Raw genomic sequence first — 24,094 nt, forward strand, 5'->3', positions numbered from 1 at the left:
ATTAACTAAAGAAGAAGAGTAGAGATATTGAAGAACACTTACCAGGCTTTCCCATGTAGAGACTTCCTCTAGCTCATCTAGATGATGATACAGTTGTAGGAAGGGTGGTGAGGGGAAAGGGGAAATGAATTCCCAGAGGGGTTTTGGTGGGTTACTGTGAGTAAGTCTGGTGCAATCAAACTTTTGCCATGGTTTCTGACATGTAAATCAGTTTCCTGCTGAAACAAAATGTATTCTCTTCCAATGTTTCTGAGACTGCTTTCCTGGAGCTTTGCAGGATTTTCATGTAGCTATATTTGTAGATAAGGAAGAGACATAAAATAGAATATTTTGATCCGTGGGATAGATGTTCTTGTTATTTTGTAGTATTTCACAGTCTGTAAATTGCTTCCGTATCATAGAAGAAAAAATAAGAGTCATTCTGGTTTTAAAGAGGAATTTTGGCTTTGACTACTTCAGCTGCTGGAGTTTAGACTGTAAGACTCAGGTAGAACACACCAAGTTCAGGTATTTATAATAGACCCCAAAGAACTTCCAACTCAGGGCTGGAAGGATTCAAGGGCAGAATTTATACTGGAGGCTGAGAACCTAGACACTGTACAAGAGCAGTCCACTAAGATCATTTATAAGCAACAAGAATGTATGCTCATTAATGTGGTTCTGACTGTTCTTTCTGTTCTCCTTCCCTCTGAGGAACTGAGGAACATCCTTAGATGGTATATTACTTTCCTGGGGCTGCCATAAAAAAAGTACCATAAACTATGTGGCTGAAGCAACAGAAATTTAGGGTAGAAGTCTAAAACCAAGGATTTGGAAGGGTTAGTTCCTTCTGAGGGATGTGAGGGAGATTCTATTCCAAGTCTCTCCCCTAGCCTCTGGCGGTTTGCTGGCCATCTCTGGCTGGTAGATGGCATTCCCTCTGTGTCTTCACATCATCTTCCTTCTATGTGTGCCTGTCTCTGTGTCCAAACTTCCCCTTTTTATAAGGACACCCGTTCTATTGGATCATACGAGCACATCCTCATGACCTTATCCTAACTGATTACTCCTGTGAAGACCTTATTTTTAAATAAGGTCACATTCTGAGGTACTGAAGGACTGGGAGTTAGTTCCAACATATCTTTTTGTGGGGGAACACAATTCCATTCATAGCAGGTGGGTATTGTTGAGGAGGTTAGCTTTGATGTTGATACAGTTTAGATTTATCTTCTTCCAGCTTCCTCTGATTTTCACTCTGCTGCCCCACACTCTTTGTTCCCAAGTCACTCTGTGCATATTTGTTAGGGCACTTAGTAGAAATTACTTAGGGTATTACTCAGAATACACATCGAATATCAAATTTTATTATCAATATTGCTGGAGACTAGATCCTTCCAAGCCTGCTGCAACATGCTGGCTGCCTGCCTTTGTACTGTGGAAATGGTTGCAAGGTGTTTCATCTTTGTTTCCCTCATGTCATCTCTACACTCTGGGGGCTGAGTTTATATATGGTATTTGCCTCCTCTGTTCTCTCCCATCCCTCCACATATACATACGTTAGCTTTCTTTTTTTCCCCTCTATTTGCTGTGACGAAGGGAAACTTTTAGCAAGAAAATTGTTTTCTGACTGGAATCTAACCTCTTTTCCCCTAAGCCATGGAATCTTCCGTAGAACACCATTAAATATCCCCCACAGACTACTCAGGGAGCAGTTTCTATTTACTACTCTCTCTCAACATAGTATGCTCTATGTGTCTGCCTTATTTTGGAATAGTCAGCGATGTTTCCTGCCACATACAGCATCCCTTGACTCATCCATAGCCCCTTAATTGGAAGAGTAGTGCTTGGCTGTTCTTAGAACAAAAGTGGCCTCTGATTGGACCAGCATGGGCTTGTTTGGAGATAATCTTGTGTGGGGGGCTCTGTTTCATGGAAGCCATAATGACTTGCTAACTCACCCAGATTGGTTCACTTTAGGATTCCATTTAGATTATATAGTGAGCACTAACCAGACAGGTGGAGAGAAACAGATGCAGTGAGAAAAAATTTGAAGGACTTTTCTGATCCTCAGAGGGGTCTCAAGTCCTACAGCTTCTTGTTCCTACTCCAGACAGCATAAATCCTGAAAACAAACTTTCTCCTTTCTAAACAACAACAACAAAAACACAAAAAAAACTTCTTCCTTCCTCCCTTCCTTCCTTCCTTCCTTCCTTCCTTCCTTCCTTCCTTCCTTCCTTCCTTCCTTCCTTCCTTTCCCTCCCTCCCTAACTTAATTTGTTCCTCACAATAATCTCTTGAATCTCAGAGACTTTAAGAGATTTGCCCAATGCTGCACAGCTATTAAATGCTAGAACTGGGACTTAAACCTGATTGTTTTGGTAGCAAATGCCATATGTTTCTACTTGAAGGTACGATACATAACTGTCAGTGAGAATGTGCTTAGAAGCAAGGCACCAGGATGACTTCATGTGCTAGAGGAATGCGGTGGTGCTGGAGTAGCAATAGCAGTTCCCAAGGGATTTCCTTCCAGTTTATCTCACTAATTTTATTTTATCTTCAGAGCAAAATCTGTGGAGTAGAGGCATGAAGGGCAATTTTGTTTTCAGTTTTTAAATGCAGAAATTGAGCTTCTAGAAGTTAATTGATTTGAGTAAGGCCACAGAATCAGGAAATAGTAGTGGCAGAGATTAGGACTATCTTTTTAAATAAAAAATTTTTTTAAAGATTTTATTATTATTATTATTTTTTGACAGAGAGGGAGGCAGCGAGAGAGGGAACACAAACAGGGGGAGTGGGAGAAGCTGGTTTCCTGCTGAGCAGGGAGCCTGATGCGGGGCTCAATCCCAGAACTCTGGGATCATGACCTGAGCCGAAGGCAGACACTTAACGACTGAGCCACCCAGGTGCCCCCCCATCACCTTTTTTAAGTAGGTTGCATGCCCATCACTTGGGCTTGAACTCACGACCCTGAGATTAAGAGTTGCGTGCTCTATGGACTGAGCCAGCCAGGTGACCTAGGACTGCTTTTTCAGTAACCAGCCCAGTGAGGGGCACATTTGGTAAGTGTTTTTAAGAAAGAAGAACATAATGGAAGGAAGGAAGGAAAAGAAGAGAAGAAGGGAGAGTCTCTTCTCATAATTTCAAGCTATGGTCAATATACAGTGAGCAAAGAGCCAGCTCTTATTATCATTCCTTCAACTGAGGCACCACCCAAGCCATGCTTAACAGTCCCCAAGCTTATTTCTTGTAAGCTCTCTGTTGGGGATACCTAAGGCCTCAATAATTCTGTACTCCGTGAGTCATCCTCTCCTCCATCTGTTTATGTAACAAGTCTAACCACAGCCATTGTTGCTGATTACATGCTGGAAATGACCTAACAATGTTGTATTTAATGATCTCCAATCATTTCCATCTGGTCCGTGGGTGGCTGCATAGTCATTATTCATCAATGAAACTTTGCAAACACAAACACATATGTATGTATATAATAAAACCTCAATAATTTGCACTAATTGGAGGGAAGGCCTATCTGAATTAACAAAAAGTAAGAAATGCTGTTTTATTACTTTCAAGCTCATGATGTAATTAACCACCTAATGAGAATGTGGCATGGTGGAAAGAGCACTGTAATGGGAGTTTTGTGAACTGGCTGTTGTTAAGGAGAGAGAGGAGATGAACAGAGCAGATACGTAGGCTAGGTCATACAAGTGCAACACTGGAGCTTGGTGGCCACATTTTACCATCTGGCCCTTAGATCTGTATGTTTAGAAATGTAAAATGTTGATATTGCTAGAAATGATTCATTTAGGGAGGCTAGAACACTCATCCCACATGATAAGTAAATGAATCATGCTAAACAAAATCATATGTGACCTAGACATAAAACTTAATGCTAATTTGTTAGTTTTGTTTGAAAGGCATCTTTTAGGTGGACCAAATATATATGTTGGCCTATTGGCACATTGTCTCTCATGTGGGCAAGTCCTCATGACAATCCAGTGTTGACTCATTAGGTTGCATTCTGTTGCAAGTAAGAGAAACTACAATTCAAAATAGGTGCGTGAATGGGGGTTTTGGTAGTTTCTATGGTTGGAAATCCAAAGCGGAATGAGATGTGGAGTTCGGCTGACTTAGGCATTCAGCCATTTTATCAAGTTCTGGTTTTAGTTGTTTGTTCATTGTGCCTGTGTGTGTAAGTGTGTGTGTGCTCATATGCTTTATCTCTGCCTCTTACAGTGTCATAATCATTCTAAAGTTGGCTTCTCTTGTGGTAGCCAAATGGATGTATTGGCTTTACATTTGCATACCAACATGTCCTTCAATGGAGTGGGTCTCAGGAGAGTGAGGGAAGAAGATAAAGGGAGAGGAGGGGAGAGGGAGGGAGAGGGAAGGAGAGGAAAGAGGAGGGAAGGGGAGGAGGGGAGGAGAAGGGAAAGGAGGGGGAGAACTAGAGGTTGAGAAGGCAAGGATATTGTCCTAACATACATTACTCTCCGGTGTTTAGGAAGCACAAAATCAGCGAAGAAAGCATTCCCTGGCTGAAAGTAATAGGCCAATACCATCCAGTTCATGGCATCACCTCTCTTGGACAGAGTTGGAGGCAACTTGGGCAATTTATATTCTTTCCTGGACTTTTTTACTTCCCATATGGCTCCTTTCCATTGTCATCTTTTTTTAGGAAGATTAAAATAAAATTCATTAGGCCACACCTCCTTTCCCACCATCTATATTTTGTTTACACCTTCCCGAGACTCCATCCTGATTATTTTGACTAGACTGAAAATATCCATGTTTACTAGGCTCCTAGGATGGCTGACTTTTTCCAACTTTGTGTAGATTCCAACAGGCCCCCTTGTTAGAGAGGATACCTGTCAACGAGTTCAGGGGGACAGTAAGTCCATTTAGTAAGCTTTTTCTGTGTGGCAGCCACTGAAATAAATGAGAACTTAATGCAACATACATATATTGTTTCATGTAATCCACAGAAAGTATTAGTCCCATTTAGAAAAGTTAAGGATCTGACCCAGTAACCAACAGCTCTGAAAGATGGAGCCATTGCTTGCTTCCTCCATGGCCTCTGGTTGTCAGAGAAGTACAGGTTTTAGTTCTAGCTCTGCTATTATCTGTGTGTGTGGCCTTGGTTTCTTCACCTGTGAAATGGCAGGAGAGGATTGGATGATCTTCAAGGTAGTGTCTAATTTTAAGATGTTCTGCATTATGTATGGAACTATGGTCTTTGTCTGCTTTACCTAAATAGATCAACAAATGCAGGAGTAATTAGCAATGTGTAATGTGAAAATAAACGTGGCAAAGGGACTTGAAAACTCTTTATTCCTTCTTACCAGTTAGATATTGCTCTTAAAAATACCCTAAGAAATCACAAGGTGAGCTCCAGCCCCACTATGATGGAATGTGGGTGCCCGAATCAGGACTTCACTTACCCTGGGGATATGCAAGATCTTCCCTCATTAAGAATAGTGTCTTCTTGGGGCACCTGGCTGGCTCAGTATGTGGAGCATGAGCTCTTGCTCTCGGGGTCATAAATTCAAACTCTGGGTACAGAGATTACTTAAAAATAAAATCTTAAAAATAATAGTGTCTTCTCTTTCTTTAATGCCTCATGTCTTTCATGGTTGAAGGAAGGTCTCTATAGCATCTGAGTAGTCACTGAGCTGAAACACAATTAATGAGCTTTTATTATATATATGTTTGTCCAGAAAACAAATAAATTGAGGTGTGAATATCCTCAACAAGAAAGTAACTAAGCAAATGCACCTAGGTGGGATTAGATTTACACTTGCGTTGCAATGGTTGTTACTCTGTTTCTTTTTCTAGTCCCTTCTACTTTGTCAGAGAGAACCCAGGTCAGTGTCTCCTGAGTCTTCCTACCCACAGTGCAGGATAAGCAGAAGAGAGTTCAAACATATTCAGGGAAATTTAAAAAATGCTACTTACATGTGTGAACCAGTTGGTTTAATTACGAAAATGGTGCTTGATTTGCCTTCTCTGGTCAGCCTTCTCTGCTACGCAACTGTTAGAGTAGGGCAGTGGGCCCCGAAACTTGAAGTCAGGCCAGGGGTTGAATTTGGTCTGCCACTTGCTAGTTGTGTGACCTTTCATCTTAGATATTGCTGTTGTTTGTTTTCTATCGTACGGGTCTTTTTCATATCCTTAATTTCTCATCAGGCTTGTGCTTTCTTCCACCATCTTGAACATATGGAGTATATTTATAGAAGCTGTCTTAACATCCTTGTTTATTATTTGTATCATCTGTGGTATTTCCTTTTTTTTTTTTAAGATTTTATTTATTTGACAGAGATAGAGACAGACAGCGAGAGAGGGAACACAAGCAGGGGGAGTGGGAGAGGAAGAAGCAGGCTCATAGCAGAGGAGCCTGATGTGGGGCTCGATCCCATAATGCTGGGATCACGCCCTGAGCCGAAGGCAGACGCTTAACCACTGTGCCACCCAGGCGCCCCCATCTGTGGTATTTCTGTATCTGTTTTTATTGACTGACTTTACCCCCCAGGTTTTGGGTCATATTTTTCTGGTTCTTTGAATGCCTGTTACTTTTTTGTTGGGTGGAAGACATTGTGAATTTTATGCTGCTGGGTGCAGATTTTTTTTTTTTTTCCAATCCTTTGAATATTTTTTAGGCTTTTTTTGTGGGAGTGCAGTTGCGTTACTTGGAAAAAAATTGATCCTTTTGACTTGCTTTTAATTTTTCCTAGGCAGGTCCTGAACAGCCTTTAGTGGAGGGCTGATGCAGCCCTCCTACTAAGGGGGTATTTTTTGAGTAGGTGAATATTAGGAGATATTTTCACTCGTTGGAAGGAACAGAAGATATTCCCAACCCTGGATGAGCTCCGGGAGTTGCTCCTCTCTGATCATTCTCTCCCTGGATCAGCAGTTTCTCTACATCCACGTGCTGATTAGTACTCAGCTAAAGAAACAAGGGGAATCCTCTGCGTTCTCTGGAGTTCCTTCTGTGTGGCTGTCTCTTCTCCGGTTCCCTGACTCGGAAATTTTAGCAGCTTTGGCCTCCAGGAACTCCACTCTCTGTGTCCTCAAACTGCTGGGTTCTGCTGGGCTTCTCTTCCCTTTGGTATAGCCTGGAAACTCTGCAGACAGTAAGCTGGGGCATCTGAGGACTTATCTCTTGGTTTACCTTCTCGTTGGGGTCACTGTCCTGCTCCACCAGTTGCTGAGTGTCTGAAAACTATTGTTCCATAGATTCTGTTCATTTTTTTTTTTTTTCAGTTTTTTAGTTCCATGGCTGGAATACAAGTCCACTTCTTCTGCTGTATGAACTGTAGTCCCACTGCTTACCAGCTGGGTGGACCTAAGAGAGTTACCTAACCTCCCAATTCCTCAATTTCCTGGGCTATGAAGCAGATGTTATAGTGATCTCAATGTATAGTGTGGTTGTGAGTTAAGTGAAATAATTCATATGGTGTTCTTAGTATACTGCTTGGCACATAGCAATACAGTTGAGCCTTGAACAAAATGGTTTTGGACTGGGCAGGTCCACTTATAAGTGGATTTTTTTTGATAAATATACATATAGTACTATAAATGTATTTTCTCTTCTTTATGATTTTTCCTAATGACATTTTCTTGTCTCTGGCTTACTTTATTGAAAGAATATAGTATTAATATATACAGCATACAGAATAGTGTTAATTGACTGTTAATGTTATAGGTAAGGCTTCCAGTCAACACTAAGCTATTACTAGTTAAGTTTTTGGGGGAGTCTCAGAAGTTATATGTGGATTTTCAACCCCACAGAGGGTTGACCCTAACTGCTATGTTTTTCAAGGGTCAACTGTAGCTATAAAATTCTAATAATGATGATGATAATGATGCTTAGAATACATCTGTTTAAGCTGAACTCAAGACCACAAGTTTCTGTATGCTGCAAATTTCATGTCTGTAAAATGACCAGGATCTATTTTTATTGCTGAGTCTGATCTGGGATTTATAAGGTTCTCTCTGCTCTTTAGAGTACCCCTTGGCAAACTATGGCCCGTGGACCAAATCTGTCCTCTGCCTGTTTTTGTGAATAAAGTTTCATTGGAACATAGCCATATCCATTTCTTTATATACTGTCTCTGGCTGCTCTTGGGCTGTAGGGCCAGCATTGACTAGTCATGACCGAGATCATGTGGCCTATAAAGCCTAAAATATTTACTATCTGGCCCCTTACAGAAAAAGTTTGCCAATCCCTGTCTAGAGGCTCTGTCAGGCAAATCCAAAAGACGTTAGCAGGTTCCTGTCTCTTTAAGTCTCCATTTCTGGGGATAATACAAAATGAAAACCCTTCTAGGGTTTCTAGTGGTTGTTGACTTTTTTAAAAAAGCATATATATATATAAAATAATACAGAACAAAAACCCTTCTGGGGTTTCTAGTGGTGGTTGACTTAAAAAAATATATATATATACATATAAAAATCTGCATCTCTGGCTCAGAAGAATGGGAGTGAAGAAAGAGGCTGCATGTATCAGGTCATACAAGGGGCTTCTCCGGAAGAGCTTGGAGTTCATGAGATTTATCCTAAACCAGCCCTTCTGTGGGCCTTCTCTGTGGCGGATCCCCACTTGATGCTCCTAGCCATGAATTCCTGGAGGTCTGGGAGTACTGAAATGTCATAGCCCAAGGAAGAGGTCCCATTAACATTTGAGAAATGATGTGGGCTTGCACCTTTTATTTTGTTTCATTAAGAATATTTTTTTTCTATAAAAGAAAGGACATTTAATCCCTCACGATAGTTCCCATATAGAGTAAATTTGGCTTTATGAAAAACATGAGAATGTTCTTATTTTTCTGTTTTCACTGCTGATCAGCTACCATTTGCCCAGAGACAGATGTTTAGGAATCCCCGCCCTCTGCCTTCTCTCTGGCCCCTGGTCACCACATCCCTGCCAGCAGTTCCTTGATGTACCAGCTCAGCATCCAGCTCTGTGCATCCCACACTCCCGCACTCCCTAGTTTTACATCCTCCTGTAACACCCTCCTGTGGTACTCTCTCCCATCAGTAAGACTTATTAGACTGGTGTCTGTTGTAGTCACTGCTTCACGAAGAGTAACTTGATCACTGTCACATGCAGAGTGGCTTCCACATGCCTTAAGTATTTATTGAATTGATTTCATTCTAATTTGGGGCTGACTTTCCTTTGGAAACGTTCTCTTATTAAATGCTGTCTAGTCAGGTAGCTGCGGCCTTCCTACCCTGTTACACCCTTTCATCTCCTGATTGAACTCAGACACTGTTCCCTGACCCATCCCCGTGGTGGAGGAGAGTTGAATGAGTTGGAAATCCAGGGGCATATATCAAAAATGCCCACTGCATATGGGAAATTTCTTTGAAGTCTCATGGTTTAGCTTGAAAACTTATCTGAATGTTATTTCTGCTCCATAATATATCCATTGGCTTAGTAGAAATTTTTTTTTAGGGATTTAACAGGAAAGGATGCATCTTTAGGGAGATGCAAATCAGCACATTACCTAAATGCACCAGCCACCATGAGATACACTTCACACCGTCAGGATGGCTGTTGTAAGGACAATGACAACAACAACAAAACAACAGGGTGTAAAATGGTGAAGTCATTGTGGAAGATGGTATGACAGTTCCTCAAAAACTTAAATGTGGAATTACCATATAACCTAGCAATTCCACTTCCGAGTATGTGACAAAAAGAACCGAAAGCAGGGGCATGAATGATATTTGCATAGCAGTGTTCACATTATTCACAATAGCCATAAAGTGGAAACAATCCAAATATCCATTGATGAATAAATGGATAAACAAACTATGATATAGCTATACAGTGGAATATTAGCCTTAAAAAGGAGGGACATTGTGGTACATGCTACAACAGGGATGAACATTGATGACATTATGCTAAGTGAAGTAAGAAGTAAGCCAGACAGAAAGAGACACACATTGTATGATTCTACTTTGATGAGGTGTCTAGAATAGTCTAAATCATAGAGACAAAGTAGAATGGTAGTTTCTAGGGGCAGGGTCAAGGGGGAGTGGTGTTGGGTTATGATTTAATGGGTACAGACTCTCAGTTTGGAATGATACGAAGGATCTGGAGATGGATGGTGGTGGGTGGTTGCACACAGTGGGACTGTACATAATCATACAGAACTGTACACTTTAAACTGGTTAAAATGGTTGGTTTTATGCTATATGTATTTTAGCACAATGAAAAAAACAAGTGACAACAGTAATAAAAATTCATTTTAGGAAGTTGAGAAAGGACGGGGGGCTATACACTGGATGTAAACACTTACATTTTGATATATATTGATTTTATCCTCTTCCTGAATGTGTACAAATTTTTAACGACTATGGATCCATGCTGTTTTGTATTTTTATAATCAGGGATGAGAATTAACATTATTGAATCCCTCTAGGCGCCACTTTCCTTACTCTGTTTAACTTCATTCTCACAAAAACACTGTGAAATAAAAGGTTTTATATCTCCATTTTGTAGTTGAAGAAATTTAGAAAACTTTTCTGGGTTTGAATAAATGGCAAGAGCAGAGTTTGAAGTAAGTCTGTGTGTTCACAAAGCCCATATTCTCTGTAGGATTTTGTACCACCAGGGCCCCTGGGAGACAGGACAAGGAGTTCAGAGACCTGGTTTATGCTCGTTTCATAAAGGAGGAAACTGGGGATTGGAGAAATTAATGTGTGGCACTACAGCTCCAAATCCCACATTTTCACAAGTATTTCATGAGGCATGAGGTGTAGTTTCTGAGGAAGGCAGTGTCAGAATCTTCAGCAGGTGCCTTGGTGTTTGCCTGGGTCCCCTGTTGCTCTCTACAAGGGCATCTGTCATGCAGTAGATGGGCTGGAGAGATGTCACTTGGCTCTTGGAATGCTAGTCACCCCTCCAGTCTTGAGGCAAATCAAAACGCCTCCTTTGCAGAAAAGCCCTGGAGACTTTTGCTTTCCCTTCTCCTTTTACAGCCTGATAAGACTCCATTCCAAAATCCTGGCTGCTGCCAGACTGGAATGTTCTGTTTGTTTTGGTCCTGAGTCCTGCAGGCAAGTCCTTCCTGGAGATGGAGGCGGAGCTAGGGAGTGGCCAAGCAACCATGTGGCAATCCTGCCGGCTAGTGGCAACACTAAGTATGGACCTAAACTGAGGACACTGCAGCCTAGGGACTAACCACCCAGGTTGACTCGGAGTCAGAGGGCATGGGTTTTATTGCCTTGATTTACATGTGGTGGGAGGGAAGGGTGCCTAGAGAGAAGTGATGTGTCAAGGTGTTGATAGAGTTGGGATTGGAATCTGGATCCCAACTCATCTGAGACATTTATTAAGCATGTTTGGCAACAATGACAAACAGGCTACCATGTGCAAGATTATTGCTATTTCTCACAGCACTTCTCCAAAGAAGATATTTTTATACCTATTTTATTGATTATAAACTTAGGCCAGAGGGATGACTTGTTCAAGGCATTTGGTAGTGAAATTAGGTTCCACCAACGATAACGGGTTTGCTGAGGCCAAAGCCCTCATAATATATTAGTAGGTGCAAATTATTTTAGTCCCTGTCACAGTTTCTTTCAAATACTAGATAGAAAATAAATGGATTTTTTAAAATAAAAACATACAGAAACAGCAACAACAACTACTATTGCTTTGGCCCTATCTAAAACCAGCGTAAGTTAAGTAAAAAAAACAAAAGCCATCATGGAGGAAGTGGTATTGAGGCTGGATCTTGAAGAACTGATAGGCTTTCAAAGGCAAGTGGTCTCATAATAAAAGGCATCCAGAAAGAGTGAACTGCATGAAAAAAAGTATGGGAAAAGTTTAGGAAACAGCAAATAATCCATTTTTGGCTAGAGTTAGAATGTAAGTCTGTAATTTGGGGAACCAGGAGATATATGGGACCTGATTGCAAAGGGCTTAGAAGGGGAATTTGGGTTTTTTTTTAGTTTTTTTTCCTTGGGCAAGTGAAAGTGAAGGAAAGTTTTGGTGAACAGGAGCATGGCACGAGTGAAGCTACACTGTAGGAAGATTTTTTTGATAGCTGCATATGGGGCAGATAATAAAGAGCCACAATCCAAAAGGAGAATCAATAGGAAAGAAAGGAAGGGATGGGTAATATGTCTTATGAAGAGGGGTGCTGATAGGTATGCTGGTCTCAGGAGAGAGGACCAGGACATGGCGATCCTGTTTGTTATAGAATAACAAATAGCGAAGTTTTAAAAATGTGCCTTATTGGCAGTATATATAAAATTGACAAAAATATCAGCTGCCCATATAAAATTATTATTTTCAAAAATTTAGATGTGGTGGGTATGCTGATGGAGATTTGGGTCCCCACCCCAAGCTACCCTTTAGCACTGCTACTGACTGTAATTGATTCCCTCCAATTGAGGTCAGTCTTTGAACTACTTTTAATCTTCTCTCTTTAGAACTGTGATCCAGTATGGTTTTCTGGGATTTGAGCAACTCTGGTTCTTGAATCTTGGGGTTAAAAGGGGGTGAGGAGAGGGGGGCCTGAGTGGCTCAGTTGTTAAGCTTCTGCCTTCGGCTCAGGGTGTGATCCTGGAGTTCTGGGATCGAGCCCCACGTCAGGTTCTCCCGCTGGGAGCCTGCTTCTTTCTCTCCCACTCCCCCTGCTTGTGTTCCCTCTCTCACTGGCTGTCTCTCTCTGTTAAATAAATAAATTAAATCTTTAAAAAAAAATAAGGGGGTGAGGAGAGATTCTGGAGTTTCCTGGAGATACTGATTTCTGGAAAAGTAATATACTGACTGTACAGATCTTGGAAAGTGTCTGGGGTGAGGTAGGGATCTCTGTACATAGAGTTTTGTGAGCCAAAGCTGGACACTTTGTGAAATCTCCTTCTTGTAATCTTCATACACGTCTTGCAGATTTATTCTTACCCGCCTGCTTAAAGATGAGGAAAATAAGACTCAAAGAAGAGAGGTGATTTTCCTGATATCACAACTATGTGGAAGAGCTGAGATGGAACTCAAGTTTGGTGCTCTCGGAATCCTGTGCCCTTCCTACTCTGCTGGAGAGATGGGGCACAAGGAGGGAGAGGAAAATAAATCCAATTTTTTTTTTTAAATTTTTTTATTCAACAGAGACAGAAACAGCCAGCGAGAGAGGGAACACAAGCAGGGGGAGTGGGAGAGGAAGAAGCAGGCTCATAGTGGAGGAGCCTGATGTGGGGCTCGATCCCGTAATGCCGGGATCACGCCCTGAGCCGAAGGCAGGCGCTTAACCGCTGTGCCACCCAGGTGCCCCAATAAATCCAATTTTAAAAAACTGAATAAGACTAAAAGAGTAAGAGTAAGGCAGGAGGATGAACTGGTTTGTTGAAGAAAAATTCAGTTTGGGACATGTTGCTCTCCTGCCCAGATGGGGTATCAAGTACATAGTTACTAATGTGAAAATGGGGTTTGGAGGGTGTGGAGTAATAGGTAGATTTGGGAGTTATCCAAAAAGATACTGAGGGACAGGGCACAGAACCATAGTCCTCAATACTTTGGGTGGAGCCAAAGATACTCTATCTGTCTGTCTATCCATCTGGCCAACTATTTAGAAGAGTTAATTTGTGTTCATTGTATAATTTATACAGTGAAAAGTAAGCCTGCTTTGCCTGGCTTTGGTCTAGCTAGGTCACAGAGTATGTCCACTGTAATTTATAAAGGTTGCACGAGGTGCACTGGGCATAAGCACATGGGGATGGGGAAGAGAGAGGAAGAGAATGAATTTCTAATTTATTTGCCTAGAGAGAATGCCTTTAAAAATGTGCCCCAAAGAACTGAAATCTGCCAGTAGTATCCCTGTCTCTACACAGAGGCGATCAATCACTACCAAAGTAATGCATATTTTCCCAGAGATTTCTTAGGCATTTACAAACATAGAGGTATATGCCCTCACCTTTCCCCACCCTATGCATGTTGTTTTGTCCCTTGCTTTTGTCTCACAATCATCTCTTTTGGAGATTTTTTCATGTCTGTACAGAGAACCGCTTCCTTATTTTTAGGGGCTACGTAGTGTTTCAGTGTTCACCGTATATACCATAATTTAATAAGAAAAGTATTTATCTCATATAAATAATAGTGAATATTCTTATATTGGCACATAACCCCACTGTAAATTGAGGAAGATCTGTAATTATATTTTATCTGTAATTGTATTTTAAGTGAATACCATAATCTTGCAGACGGACGCTAAGGAGAGGGATAGAAATGAACAGAAAAGGAGAAGGAGAAAGGGAAAGAAGGAATTCAAGTTAATTAATGAACCCAGTATTTGATTATATACCTTTAGTCCTAGGCAGGGTAGGGTGTGGATAGGTGTGTGAGTTGGGGTTGGGGGGTTAGAATTGGAAATAAATTCTGAACTCTTCTTAGTGGTCTTGTTTATTGTAGTAATATTGGAGAAGAAACTCTGAAACTATTTTAGATGTATTATTAGACTCAACAATTGGATAAATATGATGTTGGGAACCAGAAATCTCTTTATGGAAGAAGGGACATACAAATGTGGAATATGGAGAAGCAAGAAAAAACACTTATAGGTATGAATTATAATTGGAAGTTTCAGTGCAGACCCTTGATTTTTAAAGGAAGAAACTGTGTTTGTATGTGCATCTTTATATGCCTATGTATTCTTATAAATTTATGTATATATGCATATTTGTATGCATGTGAATGCATAGGCTTCCTAGCTCTGGTTGAAAAAGCCAAGTAGCAAAGACATACGTATTATTAAAATCTTCATTCCTTTTTTTTTTTTTTAATATTTTATTTATTTGAGAGGGACAGAGAGCACAAGCGGAGGGGGGGCAGCAGGCAGAGGGAGAGGGAGAAACAGGCTCCCCACTGAGCAGGGAGACTGACAGGGGGCTCTGTCCTAGGACCCTGGGATCACGACCTGAGCCGAAGGCAGACGCTTAATGACTAAGCCAACCAGGCACCTCTCAGATCTTGAGTTCTGATACCATTCCCCACCAAAAGGAAGTAGGGCTCTTTAGAAAAATGGCTGATTGCAGAATTGGAGCAGAGTAGGTACAAGATGGACCCAAGCCATCTTATTATACCTGAAAGTAAGGAAATGCTACCAAAAAAAAAATAATAATAATAAGAACACAGGAGCTAGCTTTGAAGGGTTCCTACTGGCCAAATCTGGGACAATTAGGACAACAAAATGATTAAGTACAGTAATGAATTCTAAACTACTGAAAAGCATAGAAATTCATGAGTCCATACTGATGACAGATAAATGGGGGAGAAAGAAGGACTCTTGCTTATAGTAGAATGCCAAGGACTGACTGTTCTGTAGTGAGAAAATCATAAATTTTACAACCATCATAGTAAAGATTGAATTAGGCAAGCATCATCAACAGATGTTCAATCTAGAGGGAGATTTTGCTTAGGAGCAGGACATTTTCATGATTTTTTAGTGTCTTCTTACAGATTTCTTGTTAGTCATGAGGAGGAATTTAAAAAGCAGTAAGTACATAGCAGCAAGGACAGACAACACCTTGACCAGGTGACAGAAGTATTTCCAGTGAGGGACAGATGGAAGTTATTGGGCTCCAATTATGAGACCCTCTGAAGGTTATAACATAGCCTATGCATATGCTGCCTGAGAATAAATTTAATCACATGGATGCATCAGACAATCATAAGATGAGAAAAATTAAGGGAAGTGGGATTGTATTCTTCAAAAATGTTAATGTCTTGAAAAACCAAGACAGTCTGTGGAACTCTTCCAGACTAACAGAGGCCGAGGAGCCATGACAACTAAAGACAGCAATTGACCCTAGACTGGATCCTCGGTTGGAGGGGGAAATGCTGTAGAGGACATTAGTGGATCAGCTGATAATATTGGAATTTGGACAGTAGATTATATAATTGATTATTTGATAGACTATCCCTATTCTTAGGAAACATTGAATTATTTCCAGGTAAAGAATCATGATGTGCAACCATATATAACAGAGCAAAATGTTAGCAATGGGCAGATGTGGATAACTAGTGCATGGGTATTCATTTGTACTGTTTTTATTTTTGTAACTTTCCATAAGCTTGAAATTACTTCCAAGTAAAAAGTCAATTTAAAAATGGCATATTTTATAAAAGTGTTAAAAACAGCAGAAGAGGATCAAGTATTATCTAACAGGTGGGACAAATAGATGGATGCAAATTATTATGGCAGTTAGACAAAGCCTCCTATACAAAATTTGCTTGATTTATTAAGTAGACAAATGAAAAACATGCTTGTGGTATTGTGCAATAGTCGTTCAAAGACACAGCCTGTCTTCTCATCATTGTCCATCTGTTTCTAATGCTACAGGAGAAGTTATAAATATTTCAAAATGAATCAACTTGAAAAAAAAACAATTCAGAAGTTCTCATTCTTAAAACCAAGTAACACTGTTTATTCAATCAATTATAATGTGGCATTTATTTGGCAAAGGGAAATAAGATTAATTCAGAGAAACAACAAAACTGATTTCTTAGCAAGTCTAACGGAATCTGTTTTCAACTAAGAAGTACCTAAGAAATTCACAACTAGCTGTCTTGTTACACAAGAAGTGTAATGAATGTTTACCGTCAAAGGACAAACGTTCTCCAACTGCAGTTTGCATGGGCATTGTATCTTTCGCAAAGTATTTTTCCCCCTTACCACTGTGCATTGTTAATTTGAGTGCTTTCATCATGTCAGACACGTGTTGTGTGCTTCTCACCTGTCTCTGATGCCTATGGCCAATTGTTCCAGCCCCAGGCACTGAGCACCCAGCTGTGTGTGATTGGCCAGTTCCACAGAATGATCTGACATCACTTTGCCTTCTTCCCTTTCCGTGCATCTCTCACTTTCTGTTCTGTAGTTACTGGCATGAGACAATGAAAACATGCCCAGTGTCCACAAACATGCAACCAGACATACAGACGGTATTAGTACCCCACTGGGTGAGACTTTGACAATGAAAGATCGAGCCAGTCTGCATAGATAGTTCTATGAAGCAGAGCCTCTTTATATGGCCTTTTGGTGGAAGGCGCCATAAGATCTAGGAATCAGTTGTGTTTAATAGCAAGAGGTGACCTGTGCAGTAATGCATTTTCTTGGATTGGTTCTCATTTTTTTTCCCTGCCTCCTTCTCCTTTTCCCTCGTTCTTGCTCCCTGGGACTGCATTCCATCATAAAGGAGTAGCAGGTAAGCTTTGCCTCGAGGTCTGCTTTCTGGCAAATCCAAGTTATTAGTTGCTCAATGAATATTGAAAAGTATGGGAAAATCCAAAGTCCTTGGTTTGTATTTTTATTTTGAGGCTTAGCACCCTCTAGTGGAAACTGTTTTTCACTTTCAATCTTACAAAGACAGCCCCTAAGAGGGTTTTTTTGTGGACCATTTGGCATTTCCAGATAGAAATGGGTCTGGCTGATAGAACAGGAAATAAAGCAGCTGCCCTCCCTCCTGCTTTTGTCTATTTCAGGTGCCAGAGTCCTTACATATTTCTGTTGCTATCTGGAGGAGTACTTATAAAATGGAAAAAGTAAGACTGACTGAACTCATATTATGTAATGTGAATCAAACATAAACAGAAAAAAATCAACTCTGGTTATGTCACAGCAAGATATCTGATGGACCTTTCAAGAGAATCTGCATCTAAAAAATGGATTTTCTTGGATGTATTTTATGTTGCTTTTGCCCCACGTCTGTGTTCTTGTATCAACCTAGTCATTACTGAAAGCCCATAGTCTTGACCTCTGCCAATGCTCAGAGCTGATTTTAAGTACCCCTTGTTTATCAGTTTAGATTTTCTTAAATGTCACCATATCCTGCCTGTTGTTAATCTCAAAAATCATGTGCACCTGTAAGAGATAGTTATCTTTTATTTTCACTACCCATGTCCACTATCCTTTTTGTTTCAAAAGCGCCTGATTTTGTTTTGGGATATATAATCCTCCTCCATTTTCCACTATGAACTTCTTTTTGAAGATGACTTAGCAGGATCCAATTAGCATATATCATCATCTTAGCAATAGTGACTGGTCCAGGGTTAGGTCTCTGCCCAAATCAAGACCATAAAGGATAAAGAGATTTCATTTTGAATTTTTTTGTTCAACTTTTTGGAAAGAAAATTTCCTCTTGCACTGAATGAGGTCTTGTGATGATGTGCACTTGAACCTGCCAAGAGCCACCATGTAAAGTTTGAAAATGTAGCCAATCCAGAGGAAGAAGAATTCAAAGATGGATCCTCATGTTACCATCGAGTTCTTAGATGAAGCCCACTGGTGAAGCCAGCCTTACTTACAGATTTTACAATTACATGAGCCACCACCTTCTCTTCTTTGTTTAAGTTAGATTGACCTGAGCTTTTTAATCACTCTCAATTAAAAGATTCCTAATTGGTAAACTGTTTAGTTCTGAACTCAAGGTCTTGCCCTCCAACTTGATTCTTTTTTGTTATTCATGATTTTAGTGAATGCCATTATCATTCATTCAGCTGGGCCAGCTAGAAACCTATGAGTCATCTTGACATCTTTCTCTTTCTTAAGCCCCATATCCGGTCCACCAGTGAGCTTTGGATATTTTGCCGTGTAAATATTTCTTAAATCCATCTACTTCTCTTTGTCCAAGATAGCCTCATCTTTCACCTAAGCTGCTACAGCAAAGCAAAACAAAACAAAGCAAACAAAACGAAATGAATAAACGAAACCTCTTAAATATCTCTGAGTATCCCCTCATGCATCCTCCAGTCTGTTCTCCAGTCTTCATCCAAAGGGATTTTTTCGAAGTACAAATTTGATCATATCATCCTCCTCCCATCCCAGTCTTCTGACTAAAACCCTACTGTTACTCTTAGGATAATGAAACTTAATATGAGAAGGTCTGGTTCTTACCTACCTTTCTAGTCTAATCTCACACCCCTACCTCAGTCACTCAGAGCCCCTGTGCATGTTGATTCTTCTGCCCGAGTGTGAACTTCCCTCTCCTTTTCAGATCTTAACTTGGAGCTATTTCCTCAAATAAACCTTCCTTGGCTCCTTCTTTTAGGTTCAATAATGCCATTATAGCCTCTCATATAACTGTGTGCTTGATTTGAGATCTATCCCGAATTAGGGGTGATTTCTTGGCCACTTTAAAAATTTTTTTTAACGAGAATGATGCTAAGACAGAAACCAGTGGAAAAAAATTATACATCCTTTTGTCAACTATTAAAAGCAATGTGCAAACTATACTTAGACAATTACCTACATTGCCATTTTTCAGAAAGAAGGTGGTCCTGCTCCCAGATCAGGTGTTCATAGGACAGGTATGTGGTTGAATGGTGAGAGGAGGCAGTGAGCGGGAGGAAGTGAATGGGTAAAAGGAATTGACGTAAAGCAGACGGACCAGGTTTCCTAGTTCTTTTTTAAAACTTGCTGAATGAAAAGAGGTTGTGACTGGTCTTACTACCCTGGTTTGAAACAGAATCTTTTTAATTTCACTGTCATGTCGAAGTTTGAAGCCTAATCCATCACCACATGTTATACTTCTTAGATCTGTGGCAGCTAATGGTGTATGTTGCTCATATCTCTCTTGATGTGAGAATATGCTGCAAAGAAAATAATTAGCTGACAGCCTCCAGATGCTGTACCTTTGGGATCCATTGAAGTGTCCATGTTATGGAGGCTACATGCTCTTTGGACTGGTCCAAGCCAACAACAACATGGCAGAAGTACTACAGCTGGGCCATTCCTGCCCACCACAAGACTTCTCAAATGGGTAAACTCGGCTCTGAAGTGCCCCGCTGGTCTGCCCAAGACTATTTGAGATCTGTACTACAGTTTGGGGCTCTGCCTACCCAATCCTCCTTCCTTCCTCTTTCCTTTTATAACTGTCAGGTGAATATCATGGTCTCAAGTCTCATTCCATCTACTGCTCCTTCCCCTTTACTCTTCATACTCCCCTCCCCCCATTAATCATCTGCTTCCCTGGAGAATCTGAATTCACACATTTCGTTGGGAGCTGCTAGTGGAAGAGAGAGGTGTGGAATATATCCTCCCTCCTTTCACCATATCTGGTAGAAACAGTGGTAGGGGACAGATCCTTTCATGACCACCTAGATGTTGGTGTTGGTTGACTGACTACACACTCCTCAGTTGATCATCACCATTGATCAAGTTCATTCCAAATGGCCTCATGAGGGAGAGCTTTAGGTCTGTACAGATCTGGATGGTGACAGACTTGTCTCTGAGCAGCTGTCTAGCATCTGTGGTTTCCGTGAAGTAATTGGCTGCATCTTCCATTGGACAGCCATCTTACCTACATCTCTGATGAACATGATCAATTTGGCAAAAGCCTTCCCTTCCCTTCCTATCCATCTTTGGATGTCCCTGTCTTCATGTTCTTGAGATCTGTGGGGCTGGTTGTGATCCGGTTGTTTATGTTTCTTAGGAAACATGGTGTATGTGTGGTAGGGAGTAGTGTTGGGGTCTGAGCCTTGCCCTCTTCTGTCTGACCTTGCCAATACTCATCGCTTCCTCCCCATATTCCTTTCCTCAAGTTCTGGTGGCAAGCCTTAAGGCTCAGAAGACAAGAAATTGGCAAGCAAGGTACAAGTCTCCACTTCCTGCAGCCCCACTGTAATATATCTATCTGTCTCATGGAGCCCCAAACCAGGAGTGAGGGAGTGAGGGTCATGTAGCAAACTCTAACAACCAGGAACTTGGATCTGACCCCAAGAGAACTCTTCCTATTCTTCAGCTCATTTTATTTTTATCTCATTTCCCTAGCAAGGGTACAAGGATTGGGAAGATGAACCATTCTCGTTTCTTCAGGCTTTTGTGGTCTCCCATGTTAAGTTCTTTATTGAAGCTTAATCTAGGCATTTTGGAGTGGATATGGGGAGAGCCAAGAAAGTAAAGTAAAATTGATGTCTTAAGTGGCTGTCATATGTATCTTGCAAATCAGTTATAATGTCCACTTTACTGAGTTATGAAGATTAAATTAGATAATATACATAGTGTGTTTAGAATGGTGCCTCAACATAATAAACCATCAGTAATACTAACTATTATTTTGCATTGATGAAAAATTTAGCTAAAAATAAAAACATTTTTATTATATAAAATAAAAATCTTACAAAGCACATTTCTTCTTTTCCAACAAAAATGAGAATTTGTAAGACATATCCATTTTGTTCAAAATGGCAAAAGAAAGTATTATGTTGTATTTATAATAGCAAAAACATGAAATTCTGATTTCCTGGGAAATCTTTGTTCATTTGTAGCTGGAGTTGTGATAAAATGACATGTATGACCTTTTATAATAGCAGGGGTAGAATCCAAAGGAGAGGGCACTGTGGTAAGCCTCCTTCAGTACATCTGCTTTCTTTTATTAAATTAAATTTAATTAATTAATTATTTTTTAGAGAGAGAGGGAGGGGGGAGGGGCAGAGAGATAATCTTAAACAGGTTCCACGCTCAGTGCAGAGCCCAACGTGGGGCTCGATCTTGCGACTCTGAGAGCGTGACCTGAGCTGAAATCAAGAGTCAGTCACTTAACTGAGCCACACAGGCACCCCAACACCATCTGCTTTCTAATGCTGTACTTCCTTTGGGATTTCTTCTCAGCCTGTACATCAAGGTATCTCTCACTCAGAAGTGAATGACTTTCACTGTGTGAAAAGAACGAAGTGTTTGCCCATGCAGTGCCTTCTGAAGGAGTTACTTTTACTGCGTCTGTTAAGATCTGTATGACTGTGTGTTTAGCAGTCTTTTGCCTTTACCACTTGGCCACTTCATCCACCATGAGTACGTGGTTTGAACTGGGCCACTGGGACTCACTGGGTTGTATTTCCCAGGCTTTTATAGTATCACCATGCCCATGTGCTAGAGCACATTGCTCCTTAATTATCATATTGATGTGAGTTTAAAAATGAGTGATCATTAAAATATCATTTTAGTACAGTTTCATTTCTTGGATGCTGCCAGCATTTGTACTTCTTTTTTTTTTTTTTTTTAATTTATTTATTTGACACAGAGAGAGACAGCCAGCGAGAGAGGGAACACAAGCAGGGGGAGTGGGAGAGGAAGAAGCAGGCTCACAGCAGAAGAGCCTGATGTGGGGCTCGATCCCACAACGCCGGGATCACGCCCTGAGCCGAAGGCAGACGCTCAACCGCTGTGCCACCCAGGCGCCCCAGCATTTGTACTTCTAGATAAGGGGTTAGCGAATTGTAGCCCACCCGCTGTTTTTGTAAGTAAAGTTTTATTGGAACGCCGCCATGCTGATTTGTGCATTGTCTGTGGCTGCTTTTGTACTACACTGGCAGAGGTTAGCAGTTGCGGTACAAACCGTATGGCCCTCAAGTGTAAAATATTTACTTTCTGGACCTGTACAGAAAAAGCTTGTCCACTTGTGTTCTTCTGTGCGATTAGTTCTGCAGGAGAATGTTCACGACTAGGACATACAAGATGGGCTTCTTGCACCTTCTCTTAGGGACAGATCTTTGGCCACTTCTCACAAAGAGGGAGGGAGGATATAATTATTTTCTAGATTGTTTTAGTTGGGTTGTATGAGTGGGGAGAATGGCAACAATCAATGCTGCTGCCAGAAAACCTATCATCCCCTGCCCAATGGCCCTATTCCAAGTTTATCCTTACGCATGTGGCCTTTAGGACCCAGCTCCCCACTTCTTTTGGGATTACATTAATATAACACTACTGGTTTGAATGAGAAGGGAGAGTAGGTGGTTAGATTTTCCCTTTCATCTATATTTTGCCTCAAGTTGGCAGTTTTTCCTCTCAGCTTTGGAATTTGGCAATTACCCATGCTCTTTTAATATTAATAATCTGCCTAGCAGGGGGCAGCTTTTGAAGTCACCTAAATTTTGCAGTTGATATAGCTCATATTCCTTTCAGAGTTTCCCTACCAATTGATTGAGTATGGCAGACTATCTCCTTCATGTGTCTTATCCTCTGTTTCATAGCTTCCTTTTGTCTCTCAGGGCAGTGGTTTGTAAATTTTTGTTTTAATCTCTATCTTCCAGTTCACTAAATCTCTCCACCGCTGAGTCTAATCTGCTGCTTTCTGATATTGATTTGTTTTTTCTATTTCTAAAATGTGTATGTGCTTCTATTTTAAATCTCACTGGCTAGTTCTAATAGTCTCTTGTGTCTTTGCAATATTTTCAATGCTCATTTTTATTTTTTGAAACATATTAAACATACTTATTTAATATTTTGATTATTCTAACACCTGGTCTTTATTGTCTTATTCTATTTATTCTCCCTGCTAACTTGTATTCATCATGGTTTGTTTCCTTCTTGGTTCGATAATTTTTTATTGTGAACTTATATATCTTAGAATTATATCTCTGAGGATTTTCTTTGAGTCTGTGCCTAAAATTAATTTCTCTAGAGTGGCTTTAATTTTCCTGCCAGGTTTCTGAGAGCAGTATCAACCAAGGGTCAAATTTCCACTTGCTTGGGGTTTTCAAATACATGAGCAGTATGGACTTTGGCTCTTAAACCATGAGAATGTAGATTTTGTGAAATTCCTAGGGGAGACATTTCTTTTTCTTTTATTTTCATATTTTTTTCTTTTCACATTAAGCTAAGGCTGAGAAAGACACGTATCACCATGAGTCTTTCGATAGGGAGAGGTGGTTTCTAGTTTACTCATTGAGGGCATTGCCCTTTGGTGGTCCTGACTTTATAGAAGGGTCTCTGATTCAACCTCCCACTCTACTTAGGCTTCTGACTGTGTCTCCTGCATGCTGACAGAAGCCCATTAAAATTCCGATTTTAGGCCACCAGGAATCAGCAAATACTTCCAAGGAAAAGGTTGGCTCTTGCACTAACTTAATTTTTTGTGATTATTGGACTCCTTTGAGTAATTCCATTCCTTCCTACCAGTCACTTACACATTCAAAATTTTGTTGCATTGAGATTTTTTTTCTTAGCATTTTCTGGTGTGTTGTATGAAAAGGGGTTTCACTTAACATTTATATAGCCGTATTGCCAGAAATGTTCATTCACTTAAAAAGACTCTTTTATCTATTCTTGTATGCTTATGTCTTGCATCCCCACATCTTTTGCATTTTTCCTTTATTTCTCATGTTTCTCATTCTCAT

The sequence above is a fragment of the Ailuropoda melanoleuca genome, chromosome 2 (genome assembly GCF_002007445.2).
Source record: "Ailuropoda melanoleuca isolate Jingjing chromosome 2, ASM200744v2, whole genome shotgun sequence".
NCBI lineage: Eukaryota > Metazoa > Chordata > Mammalia > Carnivora > Ursidae > Ailuropoda > Ailuropoda melanoleuca.